Source organism: Pelobates fuscus, chromosome 10, assembly GCF_036172605.1.
Source record: "Pelobates fuscus isolate aPelFus1 chromosome 10, aPelFus1.pri, whole genome shotgun sequence".
Classification (NCBI taxonomy): Eukaryota; Metazoa; Chordata; class Amphibia; order Anura; family Pelobatidae; genus Pelobates; species Pelobates fuscus.
Genome location: NC_086326.1, coordinates 53,510,405 through 53,533,723, shown reverse-complemented (window position 1 = coordinate 53,533,723; position 23,319 = coordinate 53,510,405). Strand labels below are relative to the sequence as shown.

The window sequence follows — 23,319 nt, the reverse complement described above, 5'->3', positions numbered from 1 at the left end:
ACTGATTTCACACAAGAAATCCTGATGGAATTCTGCATATTGAGTTTAAATGGAGGAAATTTATGAGAGGCATTTGAGAATGACAGAATGGAGGAGGCAGGATGAAAAGATAAACAATGGAGTCTCAGGATGTTGACGAGAGAGACTGGGTTTGAAATAAATATATAAATGTGGATACAGTAATAAAACATGTTATCTATAAAAGGGATGGAAGGTAAGAATGAAATGTAGGTTGCAAAGTTTATTTTTAGATTGATATAAAATGGATATATACTGTATTGCAGTCCACTTTTACATGTGTAATAATGTGTACAGTGATCCTTGTCAGGGAAATTGCAGTAAAGTGATGTCATGCTGTGATGTTATAAATGTTAATGCTGTTATATCTGTTTGAACATTCTATTTCCTTCCAGATGTATTTGATGCTCCATGGATGTCATTACAATCTCAATGTCATAGAGATCTATGACTCAACTGGATGTGTCTGAAGACTTGGAGCTACAATAACCTCAATTTGGTCTGAAGCAATAGAGGTTCTAGCATTATCTTTTGCACAGCTACTCACATACCCATTATCAATTATTACTGTTTCTTTAAAGAAGATGAACATCACGTTAAGTGTTGCATGGGCTATGCTGGGAATATTGCAACAGGGAAGGGGTAGTGTAAGAACAAATGTGCTGTATATCTTTCTGCGTGTATGCCACCCTGCCAGTCTGTCTTCCTTCTGTCCTTTGTCTGTGTATTGTGTATCTTGTAATAGTTCATAATTCTGTTTGTCTATTGTACTGCTTGTCTTCCTGTTTGTCTGTCGTCATGTCAATGTTCCTTCCAATCTGTCTGTCAGTTTGTCTGTGTATCGATTTATATGGTTCATTAAAAAAAATGTAATTTTTTTTAAAAGCATGCAGTGCTTCTAAAATCAATTCTGTAATTACCTATTAATTCCCAGAGGGAAGGGCAATCCTTCAAGCCATGGTTCCCCAGAGGACTTCTCCACAGGAGGATTTTACTTTCCTGAGTGCTGAAGGATGACTGAGTTCAGGAGTACCCCACATCTTGGCTGTTTTCTGGCCAAATATTATAATGATTTTCAAGAAATATTTTGGCTACTAGATCTTATATCTCCCTAGCAGAGATTGTAAAATAACAAAAATGCTATAAAATAGATCAAATAAATGGATAAATAACAGTTTGGATGATATCTTGCCAAGTTTCTAATAATATCCTAGATATATTTTTGCTCCATCTCCCTATTAAAGACTATACAAGTATACATTTTGTAAAATATACTTAAATAAATAAAAAAAAGCCAAAATGTATTTATGTCTTTTGATTATTATTATAATTTATTTTATTTAGGAAATTAGCTGGTTGGATATGGCAGGGATAGGGTGAAATTTATCAAGAGTAGAGGGTGTGTATGCTGGTGCAGTACAAACATGAGGAAGGTATATAAAGCTCAAAATAGTGTGTATTTATTCAGGGACAAATTAATAACATCTAATACATTTAAAAACAAAAAGCTGGAAAACACTGGAGAAAATGAATTATGCAATCTGATGATTGGTATATATGTAAAGGTGGAAACCAATTAACCAACTGGCAGGGGATTGGCAGGAGATTAAAAAGGGAGTAGAGGTACAATATGTACTGCTGACAAAATATAGCCTGTGCTAGTGTCTGGATTGATAACTGAGAGCAGAGCCAGATAACCCATTGGCTACCAAGGTGGCCTAGTGCCTGGCTCAGACTGGGGCTTGGAGCTTGAACTCAGAGCAGGTCCTCATCAAGCTTGGAGGGAGATTAAAAGATCTCCCGGAATGGCCCTGGGCCACCTCACTTCACTGTGGGAGCATTGTGGTCTGTACCAATATGAGATGCAGATCATTTTAAAGGTACACTCATGGTGTCCTCGTCCCCCCATTGTTTCTTAATGACTCTGAATGCCACAACCAGCATCAGAACCTTGAGGGCGCTTTTAGAGTGGTCTGTACCTTATACCGGTACAGACGATAGACCTCCTTCACTGGACTACCAGGGATCCACCTAACTCTCCACTGACAGACATGAAATCCAGATCACTAGAGAAGATAAGCAGGTCCTTTTTTTTTTAAATAGCTTTTTTTTTAGATAAGAGAAATTAATTTTGTATAGAATATAGCATATCACAGAGTAGTGCTAGACTCGCAGGTCTGTATCAATTAGATGTGAAATTGTGGAACGCGCAGGTTCCATGAACATGTAAGTAACATTGCTACTATCTTTAAGTATTGGGAGTTAATGCTCAGGCTAAATTTCTGTGTATTTTTTTGATTTTCTGTTTTTTTATTACTCAGCCATTTTACAGTGCTGTCCCATGTGTGCCCTAGTAATGGTTAATTAATTTGAAGGGGTTCAGAAGAATACCCCTTATTAGAGATACTGCCTTACGGCTGAAAGCATCAAGGTGAATTGCTGGTGTAGGACTCATCTAAGAGTTGTGCTTTGACATTGCAGATGATTTTACCATACCCAATTTCCACACACATGGGATCCCTGGATTTATTTTAAGCATCAACTTCCATAAAATCCCAAAAAGCTAGAAAAATAAATAGGTTTGATGTTCTTCAATCTCACCTGTTCTCTATATGGATTATATCCCATTCATACCAAGTAACTGGAGGAATGTCGCAAGAGGCAATGGGGAATCATTATATGGGGGAGTGGAAATGGAAGGTTTGGGAATAAAGGTATATATATGGTTACAATAATACATATGTTATCTCTAAAGGGGGCAACAGGTCAGAAAGAGGTGGAGATTTCAGGGTATGCTTTTAGAGTGATATAAAATGTATAATTATTAGGAAGCCACCTTTTATATTTTATTGCAGACCCTTTAGATGAGTAATCATAATATTTCACAGGTATAGTGATCCTTAGCAGTGAAATCATAGCAAAGTGATGTCATGTTGTGATCTATAATTGCAAATGCTGTTATATCTGCTTAAACATTCTACTTCCTTCCAGATGTATTGTATGCTCTGACAAAGCTTCACCTGGTATCCATCAGTTTTATACCATCTCATTGGCATAGAGGTCTATGCCTCAACGAGATGTGTATGAAGATTTAAGCTTGACTACCCTTAATTTGATCTAGAGCAATGAAAGTTCTAACTGGGGAGCATTATATTTTGCACAACTGCTCGCATACCCTTTATCAAATGCTGGATTTTCTTCAAAAAAGATGAACACCCTATAAAATTTTGTGTGGCGCATTGAGAAGATGGCAATAGGGAAGAGGACAGGAAAAGTGCCTACTATCTGTATACCTTTCTAATTTTATAGCGCATCTTTCTGTTTGTTTGTTGTTCTGCCTGTCTTCCTGTCATTATGGCTGTCTTCATTCCTTATTGCCATCTGTCTGTCAGTCTGTCTGTTAATCAGTGTATATGGTTCATAATAAGCATGCTCTACCTCTATGGAAAAGTCTGTAATTACCTCTCAATATCCAGAGGGAAGGGTAATCCTTCAAGCCATGGTTCCTCAGAGGTTTCATCTACAGAAGGTTTTTCCCTTTCCTGAGTGATGAAGGATGACTCTTTGCGAGTCCAGAGGTACCCCACATCTTGACTGTTTTATGGCCAAAAAATAGTCTTGATTTTCAAGATATATTTTGACCCGTAGATCTTTTATCTCCCTTGCAGAGACTGTAAAATAACAAAAATGCTATAAAATATATCAAATAAATGGATAAATATATGTTTGTTCTCCGGCTCCGCAACTATGAGAATGGCATCAAACAGTCACAACAATTTTTTGTTATTTAGGGAGATATGGAACATGGAAAATATTGGATAAAAGAACCCTGTGATCTGATGATGGGGAGATATGCAAATATTGAGAGTCAACCAATAGTAAGGAATTTATAAAGAGACCAGTATTATATTTTCACACTATGCTAATAAGATGTATAACAGGGCTGGTATAAAAGTTTTTATCAAGGGCTGCTTTTAATTTACGGCCCCGAGGACAGCAATAAAAATATATAAGACAGCACATCTTATAGCATCTCAAAGTGGGTAAAAGTTTATACTTGGCATACATTTTAATATATGTGTTAAATTTTTCTTTGTATAGAGACACACACAGATTTTTTTTAGTGATTAGCAACAGATGGTATAATTAGCTTATATCTGTTTTGGAAAGTAAAATAAATGGTATCAAGGAAAAGGTTAAACGTCTCTATGCCACTTTGTTTTGTACATGGAAGTGCTGTGTCATTTGCTTTTGATCAGAAACTAACAGAATTGCATTTTTGCGATGTATATATAAATGTATTTGGGTGGGTAAAGGGTTATGAGCCCAAATTCTACTTGGGTTAGCAGCTGTTGAAGTGAAGCTGTAAGAAGAGTTGTTCTCTCGTGATATGCGATGATGAACTGAATATTTTTGGAGCAAACTGAATAAATCTACTTTTAAACAGCACGTAAGTCCGATGCTCAATATTTTTCTTTGACACCGTAGACTATCAAGATGAAAGAATAGAATAGACAGACATATAGACTAAGTAGAATCATAAATGTATTATTACTATTATTATTATTGCCATTTATATAGCGCCATCAGATTCCATAGCGCTTTACAATGTAGATATCATTGCAATTCACAACTGTCATGTTATCTTATTTTGTAATAAATATGGAATGGAGTTATGAGATCCCGGCTAGCTTGGTTTAACTACATTAGTACAGAAAAAAAACCAATCTGAACTAAAATTGCAATTTTCTGTTTAAAGTGTGACTTTTAGGCTCATTGGTAAAGGGACTTTTTGTTGGTATCAAGACAGCATTTCAAATAGTCTAGTTTAATCTTTCAAATGCAAGAGTAAAACCAATATGTATTATACAGACAAATGATTTATTGGAATATGGAGCAATACTTGACAAACATTTTAGAGATATTTAATTAAAAGTAAGGGGAAGTTGGTAGCAGGGGAACTTGTATAACTACCAAAGAGACAGCAAGATATTGCTGAAGAGTTTGAAATGCGGTAAAAAAACATTGCTATACACCTACACCTTTTTTTCAGAGAAATATGAAAAATAGGAAAAGTGGGCAGTATACTTATTTGTCGAATCTAAATTAAACTTTTACGTTAAAGGGCAACTATAGTGCCCCTCTGTCAAGCCCCCCTCCCCCCCCCACCCCCTCCCCCCCCCCTCCAAGGAGGCAGAGGCAGAGCATGCTTTTTATGGGGAGAGATACATGCAGATCTAGGAGAGCCTCTGAGTTCCATCACACAGAAATACCAGCCACTGCATTGCCTGCATTCTTGCAATACCAGCACCAGCCACACAGTCCCAAATACTGTGCCGGTAAAATATCGGTCAGGTGGCAACCCTATGTGATAATGCAGTAACTGAATAACCCAACAAGGAATTGCTCTGTTTATAGCTATAAAGAGAATGACTCAGAGAAAGGATTGTTTGGTTGATTATTGGACACTGTCCATTATTGTACAGTAAGGGTTGATTTGTGAGAAGTAAAAGGACACTCTAGGGGACTGTAACTGCTTCATCTCATTAAAATGGTCATAGTGTCTGGAGTCCCCTGGCATTGTCCTGTTTTTAATGTTTTAATGCTAAAAGAATGTCCTGAGAATTCCACCTCATCTGTACTGCTTGGACTAATGAGGTAGCATTAGCCTGAATGAGCAACAGATGGTTGTGATTGTCTGAGAGTGTCAGCTGACCACTTTCAGCCTATCACAGCACCCAATACTGGTATGTATCGATATTACTGGAAAAGTACAATCTTTTCCTTAGTCTTATGTCCAGTGGAGTCTGGCCTGTGGGTGTTTTAGTGTTAATCTACTCGAAAATGTGTTGTTTGCAAAATCTATCACCAATCATGTGACATAATCATGGACCCATTAAAGGAATATTGTCACTTCACAGGATTTTAGATATTTTGTTACATTTCCCCTATATGTATACATATACAATTGTTTTTGTCTTTATTATTTTATAATAGAAAAAAAAAGACATAGGAAATTGCAGGAAGATACAGAACAACAATGAGGTATACAGCACAGTCAGTTGCGGTAAATCCACAGAGAGTCCTTGGTAAAAAAAAAATGAAATCCATCACATCCTGTCACCTCAAGAGCCCACCTCCAGGAAAGCTGTTAAGTCTAGTGAGTGGGTAACGAGGAAATTGGGTAACTGTCGAGGTTCATGGCGTGTTGGGTAACAAGAGATTATGGCGTGTTCGAATCAGAAGGAGGTTAAGCTTAAATGAATGGGTAACAATAGAATGTTGGTAACAGCCTTGGTAAAGGGATGTAGAGTGTAAGGTAAGGTAATGCAGTTATTCAACAGGCAAGATAAGAAAGTTAGGAAAGTGAAAGAGAGAGATGGACAAGATTGGAAAGTGAAGGAAAAACTGAGAAAAAAAAAAACCCAAAACAGACCCTCACACAACATGACAATCCAGCATCACCCCATCTCCAGCAATCCCCAACCCCAAGGAACGCATGGGGTCGCTGGGGCCTCAGAAGGGAGTGCCATGTGTACGCTTCATTAATAATCAAGTCTTTCAGATGCCAATTGGATAGGAGGGGCAGAGGGCGTCAAAGGACAGCAATACAAAGGTAAAGGACATCTAAAGCACAATGCTCAATCTTGTTACATATTTCAACCAGGAGGTCCAAGTCCGGATGCACTTGTCTGAGCTGCCCCTAATGGCCGTTAATTACTCCATATTGTGCATTTCCTCCACCTTGGCGACCCATAGCTGGAAGGATGGCGCACCCGACTGTTTCTAGTGCAGCGTAATCAGGGACTTTGCGGCATTCAATAGGTGTTTGGTTAGGGACTTTTTGTGTGCATCTATGGGAGAGTTTGTGTGATGTAGAAACATAGGGAGTGGCAGAAATGGTAGGTTGGAATCTGATCTTTTTCCCTTTAGTGTGTATCATCCTCCAGAAGGGCGTGAGGACAAGGCAGGACCACCAAATGTGAAGCCCAGTGCCCACATCTCTTCCACACCTCCAGCAATCAATAGATATCTCCGTATTCATGCAGTGTAGCACATCTGTGGTCCTATACCAGTTTGTCAAGAGATTGTAGCTCATTTCCTGAAATTTAGAACTGATAGAGCACTTATGGGTAAGGATGAATATCTTTTCCCACTCCTGGTCTTTAAGCATCACCCCGGTCTCCCTTTCCCATGTTGTAGCAAACCTAAGTGGCTGTCTATTCCCACTTGTCAACAGCATGGTGTTTAACACAGAGACCCTCTACCAATGTGCTCCTGAGATGAGCAGACTGACTCAAACTGTGTCAGCTCTCTATGGAAGAAGTGCCTGCCCTTACCCGAATTATAGAAAGCCCATATCTGCAAGTAACGGAACTGGTCCAGACCTGTTGGGGTGCGCTCATGGAGAGCTGTCTTTATTTCCATAGAAAAAGCATTGGAAAGGCTTGTGCGCAAGCGTAACGAAACACCACACTGCGCCAATAAAAAGTTCACTCTGATACCATCTGATAGAAATAGCAGAGTTTTACTTTTCTATTTCATTGGAAACACTTGAGTGACAGCCACTAGAGGCATTTAAACTCAGCAATGTTTTCAGCTGCAAGGTTACAACTTGGGGGAAATTAGATGCCTAGAATGCCCCTTTAATATAAATTTAAAAGAAAACCGTCCATTACATGAAAGAAAAAAATTCAACCCAAGTTATGGAACCCAATGTTATATGCAATGGCTTCATTTCAAGTAATGCCAATTGTCTCCCTTCAATAGATAGTTATTTTGGGGGTGTCATTGGTACCTGGACAAGCAAAGGCTGGAGAAACAGTACAAATCCTGACTTAGGTTCCCAGCTTTGTAATAGAATTGTACACTTAGCCTTTTCTGTTTTGCTTGTCCTTCAACTTCCTAAGTTTAATAATAAAAAGCTTTTTTTTTTTCTTTCTTTTTTTTTTTTTTTTTAACTTCAACAAAGCACTAAGATTTTCAGCAAGAAAGCTCAAAGTGCTATTTGTTCAGATACGGCATGGGTAGGCCTTTAGATGGATACAATGATGAATACAAGTGAATGAATCACTGTACTTAGAATTAAAACAAAAACTGCAGGATCTGTATCATTGTACCTGCAAGCACAATAATTAAATACAATATTCCGAGGGAGATTGCAAAGAATGGAAATGGAGCTGTCTGCCCATCGCACAATACGACTGACTCATATTCCCCATCTGCTTATAGTGGAAGGATGGATTTATGCTGAAAAACCAAAATCGACCTTTTTATACAATGAGCAATGCAGCAGTTGGAGCACATTTTCAATGTAATGATGTTCTTGATTTAAAGACACACTTTGCAGATTTTTTTGCAAACTGCATAATTTTGTATCCTTTGTAAATTGCAAGCATTGAATAACATTCATTAAATGATATCATCAAAGCTTTGCAGAAAATGGCTTTAGCAGCAGTTGCATATACACAGCTTGTTTATTGACTGTCAAGTTGCCTGTTAACTGGGGGTGCATGTATTTGGTGTAGACATCCCCTTTCAGTCAACTCACCATGAATAAGCACTGACAAGTCCGCGTTGTCTTCCTTGCTCTCATTTTGGGTCATGCTGGGAGATTGATTGGAAATAGAATTCTTTTTTTTAAATGTATCCATGTAATTACGTTTTAACCTCCAGTTTTAGGTTTTACTGGTTACATGTGGATTTATTTCCAATTCATTCATTTCAAACATTTTATTGGAAAACTCCATTGTTTAGGAATATTCTTGTGGGAGAAGGGATTATCACTTTGAAATTAAATATTTTCTAATATATTGTAAGAGTGCTGTGTATTAATTATTTCACACATAGCAAAATATGCCGCCTTTCATGTGTTGAAGTGAGGCCGAAAACACATTCCAGATGAAGATTTTGGTTAGATTTCTCCCCCAATTCTGCAATTTTATATAATGTTGTCATCTCATTTTGTGGAGAATAAGCCCCTTAGGCATATAAGCACGGCTCTGTACAAACGCAGGCAGCTTCACCAGGACCTATTCCCTTAAGTATGAATTGCCTGGATTTCAAAGCGGATTTTGCAATAAAGCCACATTTCAAGCACCAACACCACTACAGCTCACTGTAGTTGTTATAGTGCCAGTCGTACCCTGGTGCTCCCTAGTGTAAGTAGTAAAACAGATTTAGAACCATTTGACTGCCTCCACTTCTAAGGATGGAGAACCGAAAGCTCTCTGTCTGAACTACTATTTGAATTCCTGACCTTCACACATTAGTGAATAACCCTATTTGACAGCTACATCTTAGGATCTGATAGGCACACACACTGCTCGATGACCTATGTGTAGTGAACTTGCCCCAGTGAGAAGAAGGCTTTGTCAGTAGAGCTGGGAGAGTCCATGAGTGACCTTGACCCCATAGCTTTTGTTGGACTAATAACTGAGACATATACTAGGAGCCTGCTAGAGCCTCTAGATCAGGGGTTCTCAACCCAGTCCTCAAGGACCCCCTAGCAGTCCAGGATTTAGGGATTACCTGGGTGTGTCTAAGGTGTTTAGAAAAAGAAAAAAACACCTTAGACTCCTTAGACACACCCAGGTAATCCCTAAATCCTGGACTGGTAGGGGGTCCTTGAGAACCCCTGCTCTAGATCACAGCATTAGATAGAGATGCAGGAGGTTTCAAAATATTAACAGGGTGGAAATGAAAAACTTTGTTGCGGGACATTTTCTAAAGTAGTTCTGAGCACAGAACTACCTTATCTATCATATCTACTAAACACAGCTTGATTCTGGATTGTTACACCCTCCAGCAACTAACAGATATGCAAATAGTAATCCAATGAAGATATTTAACTAAAACAATTGGAAATTGTCCCATTCTTCAGAAGACAGCCTATGGCCTCACTGTCCAAGACAGGCTAACTGTAATTTATGTATATACGAGAAAAAACAGTCACTTAACACCTAAATGTAATAGGAAAGTGAAAGGACAGCACTTATCTCAATGGATAGTGGTGACAGCTTCCTCCAGGGATTTCCCAGCAATAATCCCTTTAAATACTGTATGTATACAAACAAAAGAGGATACAGCTGCAGATCTACAAAATGAATACAAAACAAAATAATAGTGTAACACTGTTTGATAAGATGTAAATGCGCTATGTGGAGTATAACTCACAAGAAGGATGAAATAATATCACCCAAAGGTGCCTCCAGTGATGTGGATGGGGGGTAAAAAACACTCCTCCTGTTCCGAAGATGACAGAGTCAGACTCAGGATTGTAGAGTAGAAAAATGTCTTCTTTATTTAAAAGTATAAAAATATATAAGCTATTATAGTACCAGGTCGTACGCGTGTCATCCACAAAGGACTTCCTCACACAATCACAATTTCTCAGGATTTGCCATACCAGTCCCCCCACTGTTGACAAAGCTGTTCAGTGCTTCATCATTGTAAAATCTTGTATTGTTGTGGACCTCAGAGACAGAGATTCATAAAGACTAACAATTGCATCTCTTCTCTCATTTTCTGTGAAGATGTAGCATGGTTTGTGTCATCAACATACAGAAGACTAAACAGGTCAAGGAACTTGCCCAAATCCCATAGCGGTTTCACCATGGATATTCTCTGTGAGCCTCAAGACCCTTCTTTTAAAAGCTGGTTTGCATTTAAATGTAATTTTCTGCAATCTAATTAAGTACGTGTATTTTGAGCAAAAGAATTGCTTCAAGTTAGATGGATTCTATGCAGCTTGCAATATCAGTTTTAACTCTGACCAAAGTTTAGGCAGGACAGGTTTTCACTGTCCTGTCCCCGCATCCTGATTTTGCTACGTGGTGTCTCCCATCTGTGGACATCAGAGAACTGTACCCAGCCAGCACAGCACAAATGCATAATTAATACATCATTAGATGTGCTCGTAATGTGATGTGGTCCAGTCTCCCTTTCCCAGATGGGGCTGCCAATTTTGGGAGTTGCCAGTGATGCAAGTTGATTCACTGGCATAACCCTAGCTTTAACCAGCCCAGTCCCATTTTCACAACCTGCAAAACTAGGAGGTTTGAAAAGATAACTGTCATGATTCGGGGAACCAAACACGCCAACACACACACACACACACAGAAAAGGTGCAGTACCGGACCTTAGAGTGGCCGGGCTAAGCACACAAAGAATAGTCAGGAGACAAGCCGAGTAAGGGGAACCAGAAGTCAGAATAACGAGAAACAAACCGAGGTCAAAGGGTAGGAGAAAGTCACAAAGTCAGATAAACAAGCCATAGAGTACGTAACCAGAAAACACAAGTTCAGTAGCAATACTAGCAAGCAAAGACCACAACAGGGCAGGGAGGAACAGGAAAGGTACGTATTTAAACCATAAGGTTAATTCTGATTGGATAATTTCCAATCAGAATTAACAATCACACGTGGGAGGTATCTAGACCTCCCACTGTGATTGAGGCACTGTGCCTTTAACGCCGGGTCAGGTGGCTGACCCCGGCGTGTAATAAATTGGGCGGTCTCCCAGCGTGCAGCGTCATGCATGCTGCCGCTGGGGGACGTGGAGGAAGGCGCGGGCGGCATCCGTGGCTGGGAGGATGCCGCCCGCCGAACACATTGCAAGAAGGGGACCGCGGACGGCTGGAGGTTGAGTGCCGCAAGCGGACTGCAGCCTCCCCTCGCAGCCGCCCGCGGGATCCTGACAATAACAGTATTCTAAAAAAAAACAAAAAAACATGAAAGCCCTCTATGCACTTTTCACAGTGGCAAAAAACGAGCAAAAGTAGTGTACAGCCCAGATGCACTCCTCTCCTGTTCTACGTTGTTGTAAAACCTGAGGATTGTGTGTTTTCATTAGGTTTTCCATCAGGACACACCTGCTATGTTGCAGGGATGCATAAACCAACGCTTGCTTGATGGATATTAAAATAGAGCTACACGCCCATACTAATATCCACACTAGTGAAGATGTAACTTTTACACATGCTAGATTGGATTCACTTTAAGGTCCGAATAGGAGTTGTTCCCAAGTAAACAGATGTGTGAATACATTCTTCTAAATGCCATCTACAGGAATAGAACCATAGTACTAGGCTAAAACATTACAGCATAGACAATATGATTCCATTAACAGGGAAACATTAGTCTGATTGTTTAAAGTTTGTTTCTGGGTGTTTAACTTTACTCCTAAGTATTAACTTGCCTCGCATGCCTACTGTCAGTTCACCACTAAAGCAGCTGTGTAATATATTAATTGCTCCATTTCTGCTATGGAAGGGTCACATTTGTTGAGATAAATCTAAAAATTACACATTGACTTAGCACAAACATTCTACTTTATCATAATAAACTAAGCATCTTTAGTAATGTAATAATAATAATAAAAGCATTTTAGAGAGTGATTTGGGTTTGCATTACTAAATATCTATTTTAGTATGAAATAAATGAGTTTGTATTATGGACTAAGTTTGTATTGTTTCAGGCAATATTTATGTTTCTAGGATTGCTACCTCATCATCTGTAAAGGAAGTTTAAAAGTAATATTCTGCAGTGTCTAGCAGGGATAGGCAACCTTCGGCACTCCAGATGTTGTGGACTACATCCCCCATAATGCTCTTTCACCCATAATGCTGACAAAGCATCATGGGAGATGTAGTCCAAAACATCTGGAGTGCCGAAGGTTGCCTATGCCTGGTCTATAGTAATGTAATAGAACGAACAGGTAATAACATGTATATTGTGCTTGCTTAGATATACAGGAAATATTAAAAATTAAAAGGCAATAAAAGATAAAAACTGTTTTTTCCTACTGGGAGGCCTGAAACTCCATGGAAAAATATACTCAATATCAGGCTTCCCCAAACTCCGGCCTTCCAGATGTTGCGGAACTACAACTCCCATGATTCTCAGCCTATTTCATTCATAAAATCATGGGACTTGTAGTTCAGCAACATCTGGAGGGCCGGAGTTTGGGGAAGCCTGCTTTATATTGTGTACAAATGTAATAATTTGGGCCATTAAAAAAAAAAAATGGCCCAGTTTCATTTAGCCAAAGGTGTCTCTGATTCTTTATATACATGCATGCTTTTGAAAAAAATCTTGCGTTGGCATTTTTTACTATTTTACTTTTAAACACTTTATATGAGAAAGAATAAGAACGTCCGGCATAAACCTTTAAGTCCATAGATCCTTTATAACGATGCAAAAAAAAGAAAGAAAAGTGATTTTTCGACCACACACACGGCCTTTCTCAAACCCAGTGGTAACTTCAAACAGTGTAGGTATAAGCAGAACTCTAATTGACAAAGGGGAGGAGCACCACTCTCAGTTACCTAGATCATGTGATAAGACATGTGAACACAGAATATAAACACACTGTCAAAGAATGAATAATGTGCAACACTGGGTTTGAGAAAGGCCATGTGTGTGGCCCAAACTTCACCTTTTTACTTTGGAACCTTAATAAAGGATCACTTGAGAGAGTGCTGCAAGGCCACAGTGAGAAAAAAAAAACCCACACATTTTTCAATCAAAAGTCATGGATAAGCCTCCCAAAGGATTTTTCACAGTAAAGGCAATGCCTGTACTCCACAAGAAAATCAAACGAAACTGCATGTGCTTTACTAGAGTAAATTACTATCAAACCTAAGTGCTATTTTAAGTCCATATCCTATTCCCTTGGTATTAAAAAAAAGCACGCAAAACGCACATACTGAGCTATTTTGTGATGTGTTGTAAATTGGGGCGGCTGATGTAAAATAAACGTACATCAAAGCACATTGTACCATAATATAACACATTCTATCATTAACAACATATCCTGATTGATATGTTGTTAATGATAGTTTCGCCTGTGTCGAATTTCAGACAAGCCTTTCCTATTGTTTTTCCCTCAATCCCAGGGAGATCTAACATCCTCCTGCCTCCCCCCCCCCCCTAATCTTACTATACTCTTTTATTTATTTTACTTTGGGAATTTGCTTACTTAGTCTCCATGCCAACACAAAAAAAACACACAAAATAGTTTACAGGGTTCCCCTCTGCAGGAAACAAAAAAAAGAGAACTTTTCTATTTTTAAGTAAAAATGTTGCACTAATGACCATTTCAATTCTTATGAAAGTTTGAATGTTTTCCATATTTAACTTGACAACCTTGAGCAATTATGTAAGTTTAGGTTGCTATAGATTGAATTTGTGTTTTATTGTTACAGTTGTCACGTGCATGGCTTTTTGTTGGGTCAGTTAAATATTTATGCAGTCTCTAGCCAATACACACATTTTGGAGTGTTATCAAGTTCCTTCCCTGAGCTAGTCGTACATTGAAAGACCAGTGAAGTGGGAATATGGTTATTTAGTTTTCTGTTTGTGTTACTAACAGTCTTATTAAAGTATTCCACTTTATCAGTTGGCAAAGCAAAGGTTATTTTATTACATTCACTTAGTGTTCAGAATGCCTGAAATTTATTTTCTGCTCTAGTGATACCTGAATGGATTCTGGGATATTTATTATGATTTTTTTAAAAAACATATTCTAACTTAAAATCATGCCGACATGTCCAAGAGATCATGAGGGAGTATTTGGGTCTGCATTAAAGTTTGAAAATAATATTAATGATGACTGCTGACAATTCTGTTGGTTAAGATGTGTATAACAGATAGTCTTGGGAGAGGGCCTCCCTGGGTAGCCCGTATGCAGAATGCTCTAAATTGGCTCTACTACCTTTAGAGGGTCTTCACAAATTTTGCAAAAACGTCCAAAGGTTAGATCCCCAGTTGGTGTGCGGCATCACAGGCTGAAGCTAAAGGAAGTTCTACTTAGTTAAACCACTCTCTTGTGGGTGATGCCATCTTCTTACTACAGCTAATGGAACTTTATCTACCATCAGCTGCTTCACTGCTGTACTCTCAAACATTCGGAAGAGTACAGAACGGAGGTCTATAGATCATCCATAGCCCAACTTTCATAACGTAGGAGAAGATGTCTGTTCCCAACAGCTGTCGCCAGCAATTTTTGTAGGAGTTTACAAGACATCTATGCCTTTTGTCAAGTTTTGTCAACTTCAGGCTTGATCATAAGACAACCTAGTACCTATTTTGTCTTAGGATATATTTTTATTGTGTTAGAATTTCAATTAAATTCCAATAGTCAATGTGAGTATTTCACAAATATTTTATTTTTAGGACTGAGCCTCTTTAAGTGAAATTGTATGTTCATATATGACCAACATTAGCCTCACATGGTGCAATAATGTTAATGATGTACATGTGTCTCCATTTCTTGAGAATTTTTCTCTTATTGTTTCCTGGTGTGTTAGAAGGGTGACAAATCTGTACTGTACCACTAGATCCTGCTTTATGACAGCAATTCGAGAAAACCCATTTTTATTGGTTTTCTCAAATTGCCAAGTTTGCCAAAAACCAAGCTGCCAAATCTCTCTTTCTAAAATCTGACTGTGAATCTAAAAATACAATTCACAAACATCACTGTATCATATGCTTGCTGCTGGACAGGATAAGGCGCATATGCATCTAGTAGTTACAAAAAATATACATTATTATTATTATTATTATTGCCATTTATATAGCGCCAACAGATTCCGTAGCGCTTTACAATATTTTGAGAGGGGGGGGATGTAACAATAAATAGGACAATTACAAGAAAACTTACAGGAACAATAGGTTGAAGAGGACCCTGCTCAAATGAGCTTACAGTCTATAGGAGGTGGGGTATTAGAGACATTAGGATAGGAAATATCAAGTAGGAGTGAAGCAGAACTGGAGGAGAGAGCAAAGCACTGCCCCATAGGAGAGAGCAAGAGACAGGTATGTAAGGGAGAGATTACTCTGGGAGGCCATACGCTTTCCTGAAGAGATGGGTTTTAAGGCCCTTCTTAAATGATTGAAGACTAGGGGAGAGTCTGATGGCAGTAGGCAAGTTATTCCATAGGAGAGGAGCCGCCCGTGAGAGGTCCTGCAAGCGCGAGTTGGCTGTACGGGTGCGAGCAGCGGTCAGGAGGGTGTTGCGGGCAGAGCGGAGGGTACGAGGAGGGGCATACCTCTGGATCAGTAAAGAGATATAAGAGGGGCTGGAATTGTTCAGTGCTTTAAATGTATGGGTTAGCACTTTGAATTGACTCCTATAGGATACAGGGAGCCAATGTAAGGACTGGCAGAGGGGCGAGGTGTGAGAGGACCGACTGGAGAGGAAAATCAGTCTAGCTGCAGCATTCATTACAGACTGTAGCGGGGCAATACGGCTTTTGGGGAGACCAATCAGGAGAGGGTTACAGTAATCCATGCGGGAAATTACTAGAGCATTGACAAGCTCCTTGGTAGCATCTTGCGTAAGAAAGGGGCGGATGCGGGCTATGTTTTTGAGTTGGAACCTACAGGACTTGGCAAGAAACTGGATGTGAGACTCAAAGGTGAGACCAGAGTCAAGTATGACGCCAAGACAGTGCGCTTGTAGGGATGGACTTATGTGGATATCACTGACTTGAAGGGAGAGTGAGAGAGGAGGATCAGTATTAGGAGGAGGAAAGACAAGGAGTTCAGTTTTAGAGAGGTTAAGTTTGAGAAAGCGTGACGACATCCAGTCAGAGATGGAAGAGAGGCAAGCAGTGACATGTTGCAGGATGGCAGGGGAGAGGTCCGGTGAGGAGAGGTATATCTGAGTGTCATCAGCGTACAGGTGGTAGTTGAATCCAAAAGAGGCAATAAGTTTCCCAAGAGAGGCAGTATAAATAGAAAATAGAAGGGGACCAAAGACAGAGCCTTGGGGAACTCCAACCGAGACAGGGTGAGGGGAGGAGGTATCCTTGGAAAAGGAGACACTAAATGAGCGTTGGGAGAGATAGGAGGAAAACCAAGAGAGGACAGAGTCACAGAGACCGAGTGATTGAAGAGTTTGAAGGAGGAGAGCATGATCAACTGTGTCAAAGGCAGCAGAGAGGTCAAGGAGAATTAATATGGAGTAGTGACCTTTGGATTTAGCGGAGATTAGGTCATTAGTCACTTTGATAAGAGCGGTCTAAGTAGAGTGGAGAGGGCGGAAGCCAGACTGAAGAGGGTCAAGGAGAGAGTTGGAATTAAGGAAGTGAGACACACGGGTAAAGACAAGTCTTTCCAAAAGCTTTGATGAGTAAGGGAGCAGGGATATGGGACGATAGTTAGAGGGGGAGGACGGGTCAAGAGATGTTTTTTTCAGGATAGGTATTACAGTGGCATGTTTAAGGTCAGCAGGAACAGTGCCAGAAGAGAGAGAGCAGTTAAATATGTGTGTTAGGATAGGCACAAGACAAGGGGAGAGAGATCTGATGAGGTGAGATGGGACAGGATTGAGTGGGCAAGTGGTGGGGCGAGAGGAATGGAGAAGCGCAGCCACCTCTTGTTCAGTAGCTGGGGAGAAAGTCTGAAGGGTAGGGAAAGCATGATTTATGTGTGGTTGAGAAAGAGAACGGCAAGGAGGGGAGAATTGTTTCCTTAGCTGTTCAATCTTGTCAGTAAAGAAACATGCAAAGCTATCAGCTGTAAGGTTAGTTTGGGGGGTGGCCACAGCAGGGCGGAGAAGGGAATTAAAAGTGTCAAAGAGACGTCTGGGATTGCGGGAGCATGAACTAATGAGAGAGGAAAAGTAGGACTGTTTGGCGAGGGCAAGGGCTGCGCTGTATGAAAGCAACATGAATCTATAGTGAAGATAGTCTGCCTGGGTGCGGGACTTCCTCCAGGAGCGTTCAGCACAGCGGGAGCAACTCTGCAGATAGCGTGTTGATTTATTATGCCAAGGTTGGGGTCGCGTTCTCCTCGAGGTGCATGTTTGGAGTGGGGCTGCAGTGTTCAAGGCAGATGTGAGGGTAGTGTTATATGTGGAGATGGCCAGTGAGGGACAGGAGAGGGAAGGGATGGATAGCAGTTGTGAATCAATGTCAGCCGACAGCTGCTGGAGGTCAATAGAGTTAAGGTTCCTCCTGAGCTGAGAGGGGTTAGGCTGAGGTTGTTGGGTGAGGGGGTAATTGAGAGCAAATGATAAGAGGTGGTGATCAGAGAGAGGAAATGAAGTGTTGCAGATATTAGATAATGTACATGAATAAGAGAAAATAAGATCAAGGGTATTTCCCTACATCTTGTAGTTACTGCGTTTGTTTGCAAGATCTTTAAAACACAGAATTCTTGTAAGGACATGGTAGCACAATGGCGGATCCCCCGTGAAAATATGTTTGAAATCCTTTAAGCAGCCCTGTCAGCTCGGCCCCTTACATACATACTGACCCGGTGGGGAGATCAAAGATCTTCCTCACCAGGTCTTTGCAGAACTGTGCAGCATGAAGGGGGGCAGGAGGCACTCAGCTTTCACCTCCGCGGCTGGCCGAGTCCCGGCTTTCAGCACGCTCGATTCCACGTGGTGCCAGGACTCGCGGGAAGAGCTTTCATCCCGCAGAGCTGCTCTTAGCTCTTAGCCCCTAGAGCACCACCGGACCACCAGGGAATACAGTGCCACCGGATCACCAGGGAATATGCTGCCCCCCTCCCTGGATGTAGATAAGAAGCAGGAGAGGAGGGACACTTACAAAATATTAAAATAAAATAAATATAATAAAATTAAAAATCAGACCCTTATCCTAGCATGCAAAGTCTCTCTCACACTACACACTCTGCACCCCTCACAATCAATCACACACACTGCACCCCACACACACTGCATACCTCACAACCACACACTGCACCGCTCACAATCACAATCACACACACTGCACTCAACATGCACTGTAACGCTCACAATCACACACACTGCACCCCTCACACGTTTATACCTCCTCCATGATGTCGCAGGAGGAGTGGTAAGCAGACTCGAAGGAGACTCAGCATTTGAAAAAGGTGTGTAGAACCCTTTATTTTATTATTTTTATGGCACACACAGGGGGGGGGGAGGGAGTTGTATTCCTCACTCTTTAGTGTTTTCCTTTAAGTTGTAATTTAATAATACTGTGCTTGATGTTTAACTTTCCATTTAACAATAACCCCAGCTGTGCATTGTGTCCACTTCATTTGCCTTGCATTGTGTTGTGTGCAAGGAATTATTGACCATTCTGCCAACTGATCTGACTTCTTCCGCTTTTGTCTTGTTATTATGCTGCAATTTAATGGTGTACTTTTATTCATAAAACCACACTATTTCAATAGATAACAGTCACTCGACCTATGTAATCACTATTATTATTCCATTTATAAGCTTCAGTAAATTCTGCAATACAACATGTCTTTTGTGTGCAATTGTTCTATTCAAACCTCAGAATTATTTGATTCTAGATTTTTTTTTACAATAGATATGTCCTTTGCAAATAGTTTTTTTTGTGTCTGTGTTTTGTCCCTTTATGTAGACATTATGGGTATGGTCATGTACAGTATATACGTCACCTCTAAGCAGGGTTTTCAGATCTCCATATGTTTCTGTGAAGCTGATGAATTCTGTGCTTGAAAGTACTGGAAGGCAGAATGGTGCATTTTGTACTTCTAGCAGACCTGACTTGGAGGGCATGTATATGTTATGAAACTATTAACACAATTAATTTGCCCATGAAGGGCATGTAGCACTAGAAAGAGAGGCTGGACTGCAGGCTCTCTTAGGACTGGTCATACATTAAATTAGGACTGGCCATACGATAAATGAGAAACATAGCAACATAGAACGTGACGACAGATAAGAACCATTCAGCTCATCTAGTCTGCCCAATTATTTGCATATGGAATGTCATTATAAGTGCATGTCTGTATGCATGCTTGTGTATCTTTTTTTTTTCCCAATTTCTATTTATTGAATGTTTTTTGTCTTACATTTTGATCCACAGCATGTAAACACAGGATTCAAGCATGCCGAGGTGCAAATATAGTCAAATGTAAGCCTGAATGAAGGCTCCGTTAGAAGAAACAACTGAGAGAAAATATTATATTATTTAACTTTAGTTAACTACTACAATATCATATAATAAGATTAGTTCGGGCTCTGGATTTACCCCTGACTTGCACTGCCCTTTCATTAAGTCCTCCCAACCCTAAATAAAATAAATATTAATGCCTAAACTATTTTCATTTTAAAGAGAGCCTGCAAAGGTTAGATGTTAGATGTTATGTTGGTATCTGACTCACTGATGCCAGATTATTACTATTATTATTTATAGAAAGACAACTAATTCCACAGCGCTGTAAAAGGTTGGACCAACAGAGAAGTAGTTGCAACAAGACAAGTTAGACATACAGGAAAAGGAGGTGCTGAGAGTCCTGATCAAACAAGCTTACATTCCAAGGGGGTGGGTTAAAATGACAAGAGGTAAGGGTAAGATGTATTTTGTGTAATGGAAAAGTAGGTAGCTAGAATAGTTTCCAATGAAGGTTTAGGAGAAGAGGTAGGTTAGTGAGATGTGGGGAGGAAAAGTTGCTAACAGTTTAATTGTTAGGTATTCTTGAAGAAGTGAGATTTCAGATTTTTTTTTTAAGAAATGGAGACCAGGTGAGAGTCTATTGGAGCAACGAAAGGAGTTCCACAGGAATAGTGCAGACCTTGATGGTGGGAGTCAGAGATGCAAATGAAAACAGAGAATATATGCAGGCCTTCTGCAGAGCATAGGGGCCTGGATGGCACATACTTGTGCATTAGGAAGGATAGGTAGGTAGGAGCAAGTTCTGTAAGAAAGTACCAGAAATTTTAATTGAGTTCTTTATCGTATAGGAAGTCAATTTAAGGTCTGACCAAGGGAGAGGCATGGGAGCTGCAGGAGGACAAGATGAGCCTTGCTGCAGCATTCATGATATACTGTAACGGACCGAGCTGGGAGTCCATCAGACTATTGAGAAGCAGATTGTAGTCCAGGTGGGAGATGATAGCAGCATGGATGTGCACATTATTTGCATCTAGTACTAGGTACGAGAGGATGCAAACTATGTTTTTGAGATGGAAGCAACATCTCAAAAACATAGTTTGCAGTAAATTACTGGATATGAGGAGTAAAGGACAGGTTAGAATCAAAGAGAACACCATGGCAGCAAGCATGAGGTAGAGCCGTAGTGTCTCTGACAGACATGGAAGCCGTAGTGCTTGAGAATTTAGTTTTGAAGGAATTGAATAGTAGAGAAAGAACCAGAAATGGAAACACTGAAAGAGTCTTGGGAGAGATAGGACGAGAACCAGGAAAGAGCAGAGTCTTGTAGACCGAGGTTGAAGGATAAGAAGAAGAAGTTGATCAACAGTGTTGAAAGCAGCAAAGAGGTCAAGGAGGATTAGAAGGGAGTAGTGGCCACTGGATTTTGCAGCAATTAAGTAATTGGATATTTTGACTAGATCCAATAATTTTTCCTGGACACAAGCGGTACACAAGCTGATGGGCTGCATATGACATGTTAAATTCTTATGCTTTCTTAATCAGTGAGCAATGCTGACAAACTGCCATGATTATTATATTAATATGAAACAAACATATGAATACTTCATATTACAGAGCAAACAATTTCAACCATTGTCTTCAAAATGAAGAAGCACTGTGCATCCCGAAAAATATATAACTTGACTATATCTGTGGATTTGATGGGCATATAGGAATGCACTGTCAGCAAACCAGTCCGACTTTCAACCAAAGGGCACACGAAGAAGAAGTCAAATTTGTCTTTTGCTTTCAGATACATTGCAACATTTCCTCCAGATGTCCCAGGCCTAATAAAAGCATCAACTCAGCAAGGTCAATGTTTGGGGTTTCCTGCGTTGAAGGATTATAGATCTGATTGCAAAATATATATCTTATTTCAGCAATATCTAGTTAAAGGAACACTCCTGTCACCATAACAACTTCATCTAAATTAAGAAATATTGGTGCCAGGAGGCCCCAGGGTGCTTTCTTACCTTGATGGGTTAAACCGTTCTTGAATGGTTTAACCCCAAAGACTTCCTCCAGCACCAGATTTACCAGTTCCCCTGCAGCATACGGCTTTCGATACAGAGTTTCAGGAAGCATGCACTACCACCGGGCAAGGGCACCACTGATTTGGTAGAGCAGTCAGCTGAAAAGCCAATCAGTAGCTACCCATTCATTTTATTTACAAATGGAGAACTATTGATTGGCTTAGAATGTGAGCTGACCTCTCTAGGCAATCAGCGGCGCCCCTGTCTGGTGGTACTTTGTGCTTCCTAAAACTCAATTTCAGAAGTATCTGGAAATCTGGTGCTTGAGGCAGCCACTGATATAGTAAAGTTATATATTTTTATGGATACACATTGCTTCTTCATTTTGAAGTACACTGGTTAACGTGTTGTGCTCTATAATATGAAGCATTTATATGTTTCATATTAATATAAAATATATAATAATGATGGCAACTTTTTAACTTTGCTGATTGATTAAGGAAGCATAGGAATTCAACATATGGTCATGTGCAGCCCATCAGCTTGTGTACCCGTTGTGTCCAGAAAAAAAAATTGGATCTGGCCCTGACCAAATTATCCAATTACTTATTTGCTGCAAAATCCAGTGGTCAATTCTCCTTAATCTCTCTGCTGCTTTCAACACTGTTGATCATCAACTTCTCATCCTTCAACCTAGGTCCACAAGACTCTCTTTCCTGGTTCTTCTACCTACCCCAGCGCTCTTTTAGTGTCTCCATTTCTGGTTATTTCTTTTCTACGCAACCTCTCTCTGTTGTTGTTCCCCAAGTTTTGGTCCCTTACTTTTCTCAATCTATACTACCTCCTTTGGTAACTTATCAGTTACTTTGGCTTCCGATATCACTTCTATGCTGATAACGTTCAAACATATCGGTCTTCTACTAATCTTACACTGAATTTTGTAAGGTAAGAAAGCATCTAGGGGCCTCCTGACACCATAGCAACTTAATTTAGATGACGTTTTTATGGTGACAAGAGTTGTATTTTAACTATGCAGTTATCAGGGAAGTCTGGTTTCAAACATATGAGTCCATTGAAAACTCTGAATGTCAGTCAAGATTACCCAGGTACTGTCACTTCTCTGGCAAGTATACCGCTAAATAACACATTGAAAGTCACCTGTATTGTTTTACATTTTTATGTGATGCTCTTTTCTTTAAAAGTATGTTAACGATTAAGCAAATGCTATAATAAGCGAGCGAACACCTTTAAAATGGGGACGAACAGAAACATTGATTCAGTGTTTTATACACTGCCTTCTATAGACTGGAAGCTCGTTTGACCAGGGTCCTCTTAATCATATTGTTCCTGTAAATTTTTGTAATTGTCTCACTTATTGTTAATTCTTCCCCTCCAATAATATTGTAAAGCGCTACGGAA

The 23,319-nt window shown here is 39.9% G+C and overlaps 1 protein-coding gene across 1 annotated transcript in view; it reads left to right on the top strand.

Moving 5' to 3' along the window:
- Positions 1–4,418: 4,418 nt before the first annotated feature.
- The window catches only part of ALDH18A1 (aldehyde dehydrogenase 18 family member A1), a 103,139-nt gene continuing 84,238 nt past the window's right edge, over positions 4,419–23,319 (top strand). The window contains exon 1 of the mRNA XM_063435179.1: positions 4,419–4,468. The gene's annotated coding sequence lies outside the window, so the exon portion shown is untranslated. The remainder of the gene's footprint in view (positions 4,469–23,319) is intronic.